Source organism: Lemur catta, chromosome 10 (genome assembly GCF_020740605.2).
Source record: "Lemur catta isolate mLemCat1 chromosome 10, mLemCat1.pri, whole genome shotgun sequence".
Taxonomy (NCBI): domain Eukaryota; kingdom Metazoa; phylum Chordata; class Mammalia; order Primates; family Lemuridae; genus Lemur; species Lemur catta.
The window spans coordinates 81,546,129-81,556,272 of record NC_059137.1 but is presented as its reverse complement, the minus strand read 5'-3'; the positions used below and the strand labels follow the sequence as shown (position 1 = coordinate 81,556,272).

The window sequence follows — 10,144 nt, the reverse complement described above, 5'->3', positions numbered from 1 at the left end:
AATGGACAGTCATATGTAGCAGAGGCGGAAGCAGACTAAGGAATAAAAAGTGCACATTTGTATTTCTTTTCTTTTCTTTCTTTTTTTTTTTTTGCCAAATTGGTTCTCACCTGAGAAACGTTTGTATTTCAGTAACATTTTTTTCTCTTAAGTGCCCAGTAGATCTCGCAATTAGGAGGCACGCAACCTAAACCAAGCAAGCGGCTCACGCCGTCTTGGGCCTGTGGCCGCTCCGCGCCCGCGCAGACCTCCCCGGGCGGCCCGTCCCCCTCCCGAGGGGGCGGGCTTCTAGGCGGGCGGGCCCAGCGGCCGGCGGCCCCGGGCGCGCACGGATGATGTCACGCGGCGCGTGCCCCGGTAGCCCGTAGTAACCCGGAGTCTGCGGAAGTGGAGACCGGCGGGCAGGCTGCTGAGACAGGTAACCTGTGCGCTCTCTGTTGGGTCCCTGCCTTCCTCTCCTCCAGCGTCCGGATGGCGGCGGGGACAGCGGCAATCCGTTCGGAAGGCGACGGGGAGCCTACCCCTACTCTCACCTTTGCTCGATCAGCGGGAGCGCCCGTTCCCTCCTCAGTTTTCCCAGACTCCTGGGGCTGAAACTCCGCTTGGGGACCGGGCGGAGCGGCCACATCCCACCTGCCCAGCTGTCGAGGTGGCAGTGGGCTCTGGCTCTCTATTCCTTTCCTCGGCGGCACAGACCCTTCCTCAGCCTCTAGTTGCTGCTTCCTTCCTCTCTTCCCTCCAGGCCCTCCTCACCCTTCCTTCTCCGCGCCTAGCCCCACAAGGTTCATCTCCAGTCTTGTTTAAGTATACAGAACGGTTTCCAATTCTGTTCATTTCCACTTGCAGTGAAACCCATCCCAACTCCCCTCCCCTGAGGATCCACACTGAGAGCACCAAGTTTTGAGTTTTGAGTCCCTATAGAACATTCATTCTCTGGCAGTCTGGAGTTTTGCTCGTTAACGCATGTGTTTGGGGGATTGGTGGGGGTGGCGTGGTAATGTGAGTATCTATTGTGATAATAAATGATCCACATGGGATCCAATCAGCTGTCGAGATGCATGGAGCATTTAACAGCATTTCATTAAAATGCTCCTTGCCCCTGGATTTCTTTCTGGTTTTCGAGCAATGGTGACAATTACCTTTTCAAAGGTAGCCCTCAAAATAAATAATACATAGAACCCGCTAGGCATGTTTAGATTGTAAAAAAAGTAACAATAGAATTCATATTGTTGATAGGGAAATAATATGGGTTATTACAAAACCAACCAGAATAGATGCAGGGTATATGGGATGAGAAGCAGAATTCTGAAATCCTTGATGTGTTGATTTTTTGGTTTTGTATTTTTTTGTACTTTTAGTCTGTTCCATTTTTGAATAGAGTATGTTGTATTAATACTTCATATAATTCTGGGAAGCCTACCAATGACTTGCTAATTGGGAAGATTTAACTCTTCCAATATTTGGGGGACAAAGAATAAGTTTAGGGAATAGTTGCTCATTGTTGACCATTTGCTGTATACCAAAGACTGTGTTCAACACTTTGCGTATGCTTTCTCCTTAGCTCACACAGCATCCTTGTGAGTTAGGAATTATTATCCCCAATTTACAGAGAAGGAAAATGAGTCTCAGTTATGTGAATTTGACTTGCTAAACATTCATAGTAACTAAATGGCAAAGCCAAGATTTAAATCTAGGCCTGTGTATGGCTTCAAAGCCTGTACTTCTGTTGGTTTTTAAATAACTCTGTATTAATGGTCAAATGCTAGACATTTTACAATAGTTACACATAATTCTATGAGTTTGTTCACTCATCTATCCAAGTGATTTGACACTTTCTAATATCTTTAATACTGTACTAAGTTCTCATATTCCTGGAATTAAAACACCTGGAAAGCTTAATGTGTTATCTTCTTACACACACACACACACACACACACACCATTCTTATCTTTGAGAATGAGATACATGGCAAAAAGATTGCTCAGTAAAACTTCTCTGTTTGGAGCCCTCAGGGAATGAGTAATTTTGAAGTTGATAGTTTTATCCTTTTTATAAATGAAAACTATAATTTAAAAATGTGCTAAACAATTCCTTGCCTTCTTAAATGGTAAGTATACCAAATAGATTTTAACCTTCCCTTATGCAGTCATGAACACCATTTATTGCCCTGTGTTGTAACATGGTCATTTCCTCAGAGCTTTTGTTACATCTGACCCCAAAACTTCTTTACCTGTTTAGTTTGCCTGTGCTTTTTGCAGCCCATTCCTCAGTATCACCAAGCAATAGTAAAGTACAGTGATTAAAACCAGATAGGGTTTAAATCCTACCGTCACTTACTAGCAGCGCAGTGAGCCCAAGCAAGGTCCTTGACCCCTCCACACCTCAGTTTCCTCATTTGTAAAATGGGGATAATAAGAATACTTAGAAGATTATTGTGAGGATGAAATGAGTTAATATGTATAAAGAGCTTAGAACAATGGCAGGCATATTGAAAGAGCCATAGAAGTGTTTGCTAATATTATTAGTCTGGTTTTGGCTTTAGGTCTTTGAAAATTCCATTCTAGTTCTTTGAAAATTGTTCCTTGAATGATATTTGATCTATGGTAACTACCAGTTTAGTAGACAATAAAATTATCCTAATGGTAATTCTTCATCTTCTGGGAAAATGTTAATTTATTAAATATACTTTCATTGTGTTTTTTTAATGCAATACACATTTTGCTTGGGGTGTTTGGTGTGGAGATTTCAAATATTTCACTGTATTATCTGTTAAAATAATGTATTTTTAATTTCTGTTTTGAATTTGGGGGCTATTTCGGTGGTTTAAATTATGGTCTACCAATCTTCTTTATTTTTGAATACAATTGATTTACATATCCATTTATGGTATCCTGCATAGATATACTATTGCACTCAAGTTATCCTTGTTCTATATGGATAAGTACTGCTTTAAAAAAAACACCATTAAGAATTGACCACACATAAACATATCTCCTCAGTACAGTTCTCTTTTCCTCCCTTTCTCCCTTCAAGGAGCTCAAAAAGTGACTATCAACAAAGTGAAATAATGTTCATTACGAATTTTCAAGGTACATACCTATTTTCAGATGTGTATTTTAAACCAAGGCCAGCAAAGAGTCGATGATGACTCCTTTGGTGTCCACAGTAAGGCACTTGAGAATGAGTAGTCCATCCTTTATTTTAATACCATTAGGGCTGACACTCATGTTACAACTTCCTGTTGAAAATATATGCTGTAGTTTTTTAATGATTCTTTTTATTGTAGTAAAATATACATAGCAAAATTTGCTGTTTTAACCATTTTAAGTATACAGTTGATTGGCATTAAGTACATTCACAATGTTGTGTAATCATTACCATTATCCATTTCCAGAACTCTTTCATTATCCCAAACAGAAACTCTGTACCCATTAAATAATAAATTCCGATTTCCCTCTCCCCTCTAGTCCCTGGTAACCTCTAGTCTACTTTTTGTCTCTATGAATTTGCCTATTCCAGATACCTCATGTAGGTAGAATCATACAATATTTGTCCTTTTGTGACTGGCTTATTTCACTTAGCATAATGTTTTCAAGGTTTATCCATGGTGTAGAAAGTGTCAGAATTTTATTCCTTTTTAAGGCTGAATAACATTTCGTTTTCTGAGTATACTATGTGCTATACTTTGGATGCATGCTGAATATGCTTCTTTATACTTCGCATTTCATATTGTATGAACTCAATACTTGGTGATTTGATTGTGAACTCCTGGAGGATCAGGATGGAGATAACTGAAATAACATTGTTTTTGCACTATGAACACAATGCCTGGTGTGCATTGTTAAACTGGAGCCTGAGCATACATTGTAGTGTAATTTTTCCTCTCACCTAATATTTAGTCTAAAAATAAAAAGGAAAATAATAATAATGATAACATTACCTAATATAAATATTTCTGTAGTGTTTACAATATGCCAGGCATTGTTCTAAGCACTTTACCTATGAAGGAGGTACTATTATTGTTCCTACTCTACACATGATGAAACCAAGACATAGAAAAGTTTAAGTGAATAGTTATAATTATGAGGCTGGTAGGTGTGAAATTGGGATTTGCACTCAAGCTGTCTTCCTCCAGAGTTCATTTATCCCTAGGTTTTGTCAGTATCAACTTTGCTGTGTAAATTGTTTTGCCTGCCACAGTCTTCCTCTACCTTCTCCTTTTCTACTATCTTTAAAACTGAAAATTACTTCTGAGCTTAGTAGGCAATGGAAGAGCAACTGAACCCAAACTGTCAAAGGGGGAACAGATTGGTGCCTCTCATTTGATTGGCAACAGTTAAATAGAATTTAGACTGTATTTTCATAGCTTAGTTCTTACTATCTTTCTCTGACAGCCTTGTCTTTGAAAAGCAGATCCTGAAACTTTTTATGGTTTCATATTGTGTCTGTATTGTGCTGGTGTTTGACTTTCGGTATTGTACAATTCCTACTCTACTGGTCTATGGGTAGGAAGATCTTTTTGTTCAAAATGGTATTGACTGTTAGAATGGTTTATGGTGCACTCATTTTGTTGCTAATTCATCACTCTGTATTGCTTGATTCCTGAAGAAATTATTTTGAAATAGCATTTTTATATACATAATCAATTTTGTTATAATTTTTTCTCGGCTTTTTCTTTTGCTTATATTTTATGTCTTTGACACTTGGAATTTAGGGTTTAATTTTAGAAAGTGATGAAAATCAGACTGTGTTTGATATATTTTGGTATCAAAGGAGATATATCAGCCTATTTTTATGGCAGTATAATGTGTTTTTGGAGGTATGAACTGTCTAATGTCTGGTAGAAATAGAATTATAGAATGAATATTAAGGGTTCAAAAGGTCCTTAGACGTATCCCTTTTACCCCTCATTGGGCAGTTGGGAGTCTGGAGCCTGGGATGACTAAATGATTTTCCTATGTTCATGTAGTATTAGAATCCGTTTTTCAGGCCGGGCACGGTGGCTCACGCCTGTAATCCTAGCACTCTGGGAGGCCGAGACGGGTGGATTGCTGGAGGTCAGGAGTTCGAGACCAGCCTGAGCAAGAGTGAGACCCCGTCTCTACCAAAAATAGAAAGAAATGATTTGGACAGCTAAAAATCTATATAGAAAAAATTAGCCGGGCATGGTGGCGCATGCCTGTAGTCCCAGCTACTGGGGAGGCTGAGGCAGTAGGATCACTTAAGCCGAGGAGTCTGAGGTTGCTGTGAGCTAGGCTGACGCCACGGCACTCACTCTAGCCCGGGCAACAAAGCGAGACTCTGTCTCAAAAAAAAAAAAAAAAAAAAGAATCCGTTTTTCAAAAAAAGAGTTCCAATGTTCTACGTTATTTCAAATCATACCTCATTGTATTTGTGTAGCATCCTTACTTATAAGAGGAGCTTCCAAGTTTTTTGCTCATATGTACTTATCATTCTTCTTATAATATTATGTTCTGGATGAGAGACAATGACCTGTGTTAGAAAAGTTGCAGAGAGAATGTACTCATATGACAAAATCCCAGAGATACTTAAATTGGTAGGATTTTGACATTGATTATATGTGGGTGAGAGTGAGAAATCTGGGATGATCCCAGGATTCTAGCTTGGGCACCTGGGTAGATGGTGGTGTCATTCACTAGGAAAACTTAGTTAAAAGAGATCAAAAGTGTACATATGGATTTGAAGCAGCTAGAGATAGGATTGCATAGTCAAGTGAGAAAGATTGAAGCTAGAGCTACAGGACACACCAACATCTAAGAAGTGGGATAAGGAAGGGCTAAAGAGGAAGGAAGATATAAAGGAAAGGATGGTATCAGAAATACTAAAAGAGGAGAGAATTTTAAGGAGGGCATGGTAATTTGTATTGTACAAAGTTAAGGGTTGGAAGAACCCACTGAACTTGATAAGTAGGAAGTCATTTGCCTCCACCATGGAGCTTTAGTGGAATAGTAGGGATGTGAGCTGTGAATAGTGGACTGAAAGAGGATGGTGTAATGGGGATAGACTGTTCTTTTAAGGAATATGGCTGTAACAAAAGAGAGAAGGGTTACAGGGAGGTGTGGCTTTAAAGGAGGATTTCCTTCATTTGTGGGTTTTTTTCCCCCTAAGAAGAAGAGAGCATTCACTTATTTCTGAGGTGAAAAGGGACAGGAAGGGGACGAAGTAGAGGTAGAGGAATTAGGGGGCTATGTGATTGATGAAGCAAAGTCCTGGAGCGGAGGCTGTGCTGGGACACGAGGGACACTTCTGCTCTCCTAGGAGAGATGGGGATAGATGTAAATGAGTTTGTAGGATGGGGAAGAAATATATGATGGTAGCAAAACTTCTCAAGTGAAGCAGGTAAATTTGCTGATACTAAGTGTTGATTTGAAGGGCTGCCTGCCTGGGAATGTTGAGGGTTCCACCAAAGTTGGAATCTAAGAATATGTAGAGTCAGCTGTTCTTGTGGTTGTGCTATTTATTTATTTAGCTTTTGTTGAGCTCAGTAGGCCATGTTTCGAAGTAAAGAAGTTGGATGATTCAGTGGACTGAGGGTTTGGTTTTACAGAACAGTTGTATCAGAAGGATGAAAGGGCAAGAGAACTGAGGTTAAAATGCTCCAAGAGTAATTGAAGAAATGGACAGTGTTACCTAAAGAAGGCCATACTTCAGGGATTCTCAACTTCGGAAACATCTGTAATTCTCTGTGTGTGTGTGTGTGGGGGGGGTGCTGTCCTGTGCATTGTAGGACTGCAGTCCCCAATCCCCGGGCTGTGGACCAGTACCAGTCTGTGGCCTGTTAGGAACCAGGCTACAGAGCAGGGGGTGAGCGAGTGAGTGAGCGAGTGAGCGAAGCTTCATTTGTATTTAGTCGCTCCCCATCACTTGTCATCCCTCCTGCCCCTTGGTCCATAGAAAAATTGTCTTCCATGAAACCGGTCCCTGGTGCCAAAAAAGTTGAGGACCAGTGTTGTAGGATATTCAGCAGCATCACTAGCCTCTCCATACTAGATACCAGTAGCAGCCCCCTCCAGTGTGATAATCAGAATATTGAGAACCACTGTCCTAAGACAGAGGGAGCAGATGGATTGGAGAAAATGGAAAAGCTAAGGGACTGAAGTCTTAATGAAATAATTGGCAGAGTAGGCAAGTAGGCAAGAGAGAGAGTAAGAAGACTAGGAGGTCATGCTCTAGATTAGACTTGAAATTAAATATTTCAGAGGTGGAGCTGTTCCAAATAATGAAAATGTCAACAATGGACCATTGGTCTTCTTTCTGTTATATATTTCATAGCAGATTAGTATCAAAGATCATTATAAATTTCCTTGAGAGAGAAAAACAACAGCCAGGGCTTTTATTTCATAACAGCAATTTTTATTTCCACTTGTAGGCTTAGTGACCATTGTTCAGTCTGACCTCCATTGTTGAATAATTCTAATGAAAATTTATGTTTTTAATTTTTTAACTCCCACCTGCTATGTGGGAATAAACCTCTATTTTTTCATTGAGATTATGTACCAAATGACAAAATGTAGGATCTCCCTTTCTCTCTCTGTACAGAGTGAGAAACATTTTTTCTAAAAATAAAATTGTTTTAAAAGGCAGTAAAAAATATATAAATAATTTCCTAAATAAGAGACATAACTCAAACATTTCAAAAACTAGTTTTCAATCTCAGTTTTTGCCATAGGTTTTTCTCAGAATTGTGTAGTAATAATCACAGTGGTTATGAAGAACCAGGTTATAGTTGGATCTATGTGGTTGTAGTTCTTACTAGTTGTTTAATATAATTATACTGTTTTATTTGATGTATACTGAGAAATTTATATGCTATGTAAAACATGTATCTTTGTAATGTTCAAAAAAAAAAGAGGACCATCAGTTTGCCGAGTGGGGTGAAGGTGTGAAGGTCGTTGCAGCTGAGTAGGTCATTTCTAGAGAGAGGATATGGAGATATAACTTTACCTGCCTGTAGTTAGGGAGCAAGTTGGAAAAGCAGCCATGGGACAGCGTAAGAGTGTCTAAAATGAGACCAGGACTGAGGCTTTCTGGAGTTTGTTTCCATCCATTAAGTGCTTCTCAACTCTTCCCACCCCCACTCCCCACTCTGTTGCCCAGGCTAGAGTGCCGTGGCATCAGCCTAGCTCACAGCAACCTCAAACTCGTGGGCTCAAGCGATCCTCTGCCTCAGCCTCCCGAGTAGCTGGGACTACAGGTGGGTACCATGACGCCCGGCTAGTTTTTCTATTTTTAGTAGAGACGGGGTCTCGCTCTTGCTCAGGCTGGTTTCAAACTCCTGAGCTCAAGCGATGCACCCACCCGCCTCAGCCTCCCAGAGTGCTAGGATTACAGGCGTGAGCCACCGCGCCCGGCCCAAACTTGTTTTTTATACCACTTTTTAGGTGAGTAGTTCTTTTTTGTTTTTCAGTACTCTCTTGATCTGATTTTGTGATCCTTTTGCTAGGGCCCCAACAACTCCTGGTTTCTGTGCTGTGTGACCTAATTTCTGAACATTTCTTTTGCATTTGGGCATCTGATTATAAAGTCTGCTCTCTCTGGCAGGAGAAATGTCAACATATCCTTAAATCTTACAACTCTTAGAAGTTTTCTTCTTTTTCCCTGCCTTTTATCCCCTATTTTGTTCTTTTCTGCTCTTTATTGTTTCATATTTGTTTTTAACATATATGTATATACAGTGTAAATTGAGAACTTATTACAGTGGACTCTGTAAAGAGGACATAAGCAACTTATAGAATATGCCTTTTAATTATCTTCTCTATGTTTGATAAATCCATGCTTCCAGTGAACTTGTTTTTTATTTTGTCTTAATGAGCTTAATCTGCATTATTTATCCAGAAAGAATGAGTACTAACTCCCACCTCTTATACAAAGCATTAAAAACAAAAACCAAAAAACTATTTTATCCACAGGTACAAGCTAATCTAGGTTTTGTTATTATATTATTAGTGTTATCACTATAAAATAGGAAATAAGTAAGTGTCATTAAAAGCCTTGACATTTTAACTTGATTCTCATACAAATTATTTTTCATGGAAGCTGATCTATTTGATGTAGTATAAACAGTAGCTTCTGTCAAAGAATTTTCTATGATAGGTGGTAAATCCTCTCTTGGTGATTAACAATTATATTTTATGACCTTATTTCTATATTTAAATATGGTGATTTCTAAGAAAAAGATTATTAACTCAATAAAGAGTGATGACCAGTATTTCTTATGGACCTGATTTGTTTTGGTATTTAGGATCTAACATCTCAAAGGAGAAATGGGTTGTTCTCTGCAGAGCATTGAAAACAGACATATGCACTGAATACAGAATATAGACCCAAAAGCATGCCAGAAGACAACGTTTTGTCAAAGAAGTTGTGCTTTAAAAAGCAGCAGCATTACATCCCAGCAGTTGCTCTCTAGTGGCAGACAACATGGAACAGTCTGAGTGCTGTCTGCAATCCTGGCCAAATCTAAGATCCTTCAGTGGTCACATTTGAGCAAATGGTGCCCAAGGACTTCAACTATTGTTCATAACAAATCTTTTTCATTTGGATCATGGCTTAACATCTTTTCTAATAAAGAGGGTATTTCAGGTTCTAGAAATACCATGGTTACTGTATATGTTGTGTTTAGTCATTTTCTTACAGTGATTAAAAAAAGTCATGTTTTTTACACTACATGGCAAATTATAACATTGCATAGTATTTGCAGCATTTAACCAGCTTAAGGCCAACACTTTAAAAATGTCCTTAGGCTCCTTCTGTATTGGTGTAGTTCTCCAGGTTTACACTTCTTTCTTAAGCAAATGTATCATGGAATCTAAAAGAAAAGAAAATAAACTATTTAACTTTAAATTTATAATCTCCTAATTAATTTTAACATGTTCCCCAAATTAAGTGTTCGTTATATGTTCAAATTTCAAAGATGATTGAGCTCCTAAAGGTCTTCTAAAGATACTTAAGCTATATAAAATGTATTTTCTTACCTTGCTCCCAAGCGTTTTTTCAATTGCCAGGAATTTGTTGAAATCTCTTGTCTTAGGAGGGATGAACTGAATATATGTTCAATTCACCACGTAGAACCTGATGCTGGGAGTGTAATTTAAACCTTGGTAAGATGGATTCAAAAGCCATT

General features: G+C 39.0%; 1 protein-coding gene across 1 annotated transcript in view; it reads left to right on the top strand.

The window, feature by feature from the left end:
• The first annotated feature begins 270 nt into the window (after positions 1–270).
• LOC123646463 (aminopeptidase O (putative)) overlaps positions 271–10,144 on the top strand; it is a 349,846-nt gene continuing 339,972 nt past the window's right edge. The window contains exon 1 of the mRNA XM_045563458.1: positions 271–418. The gene's annotated coding sequence lies outside the window, so the exon portion shown is untranslated. The remainder of the gene's footprint in view (positions 419–10,144) is intronic.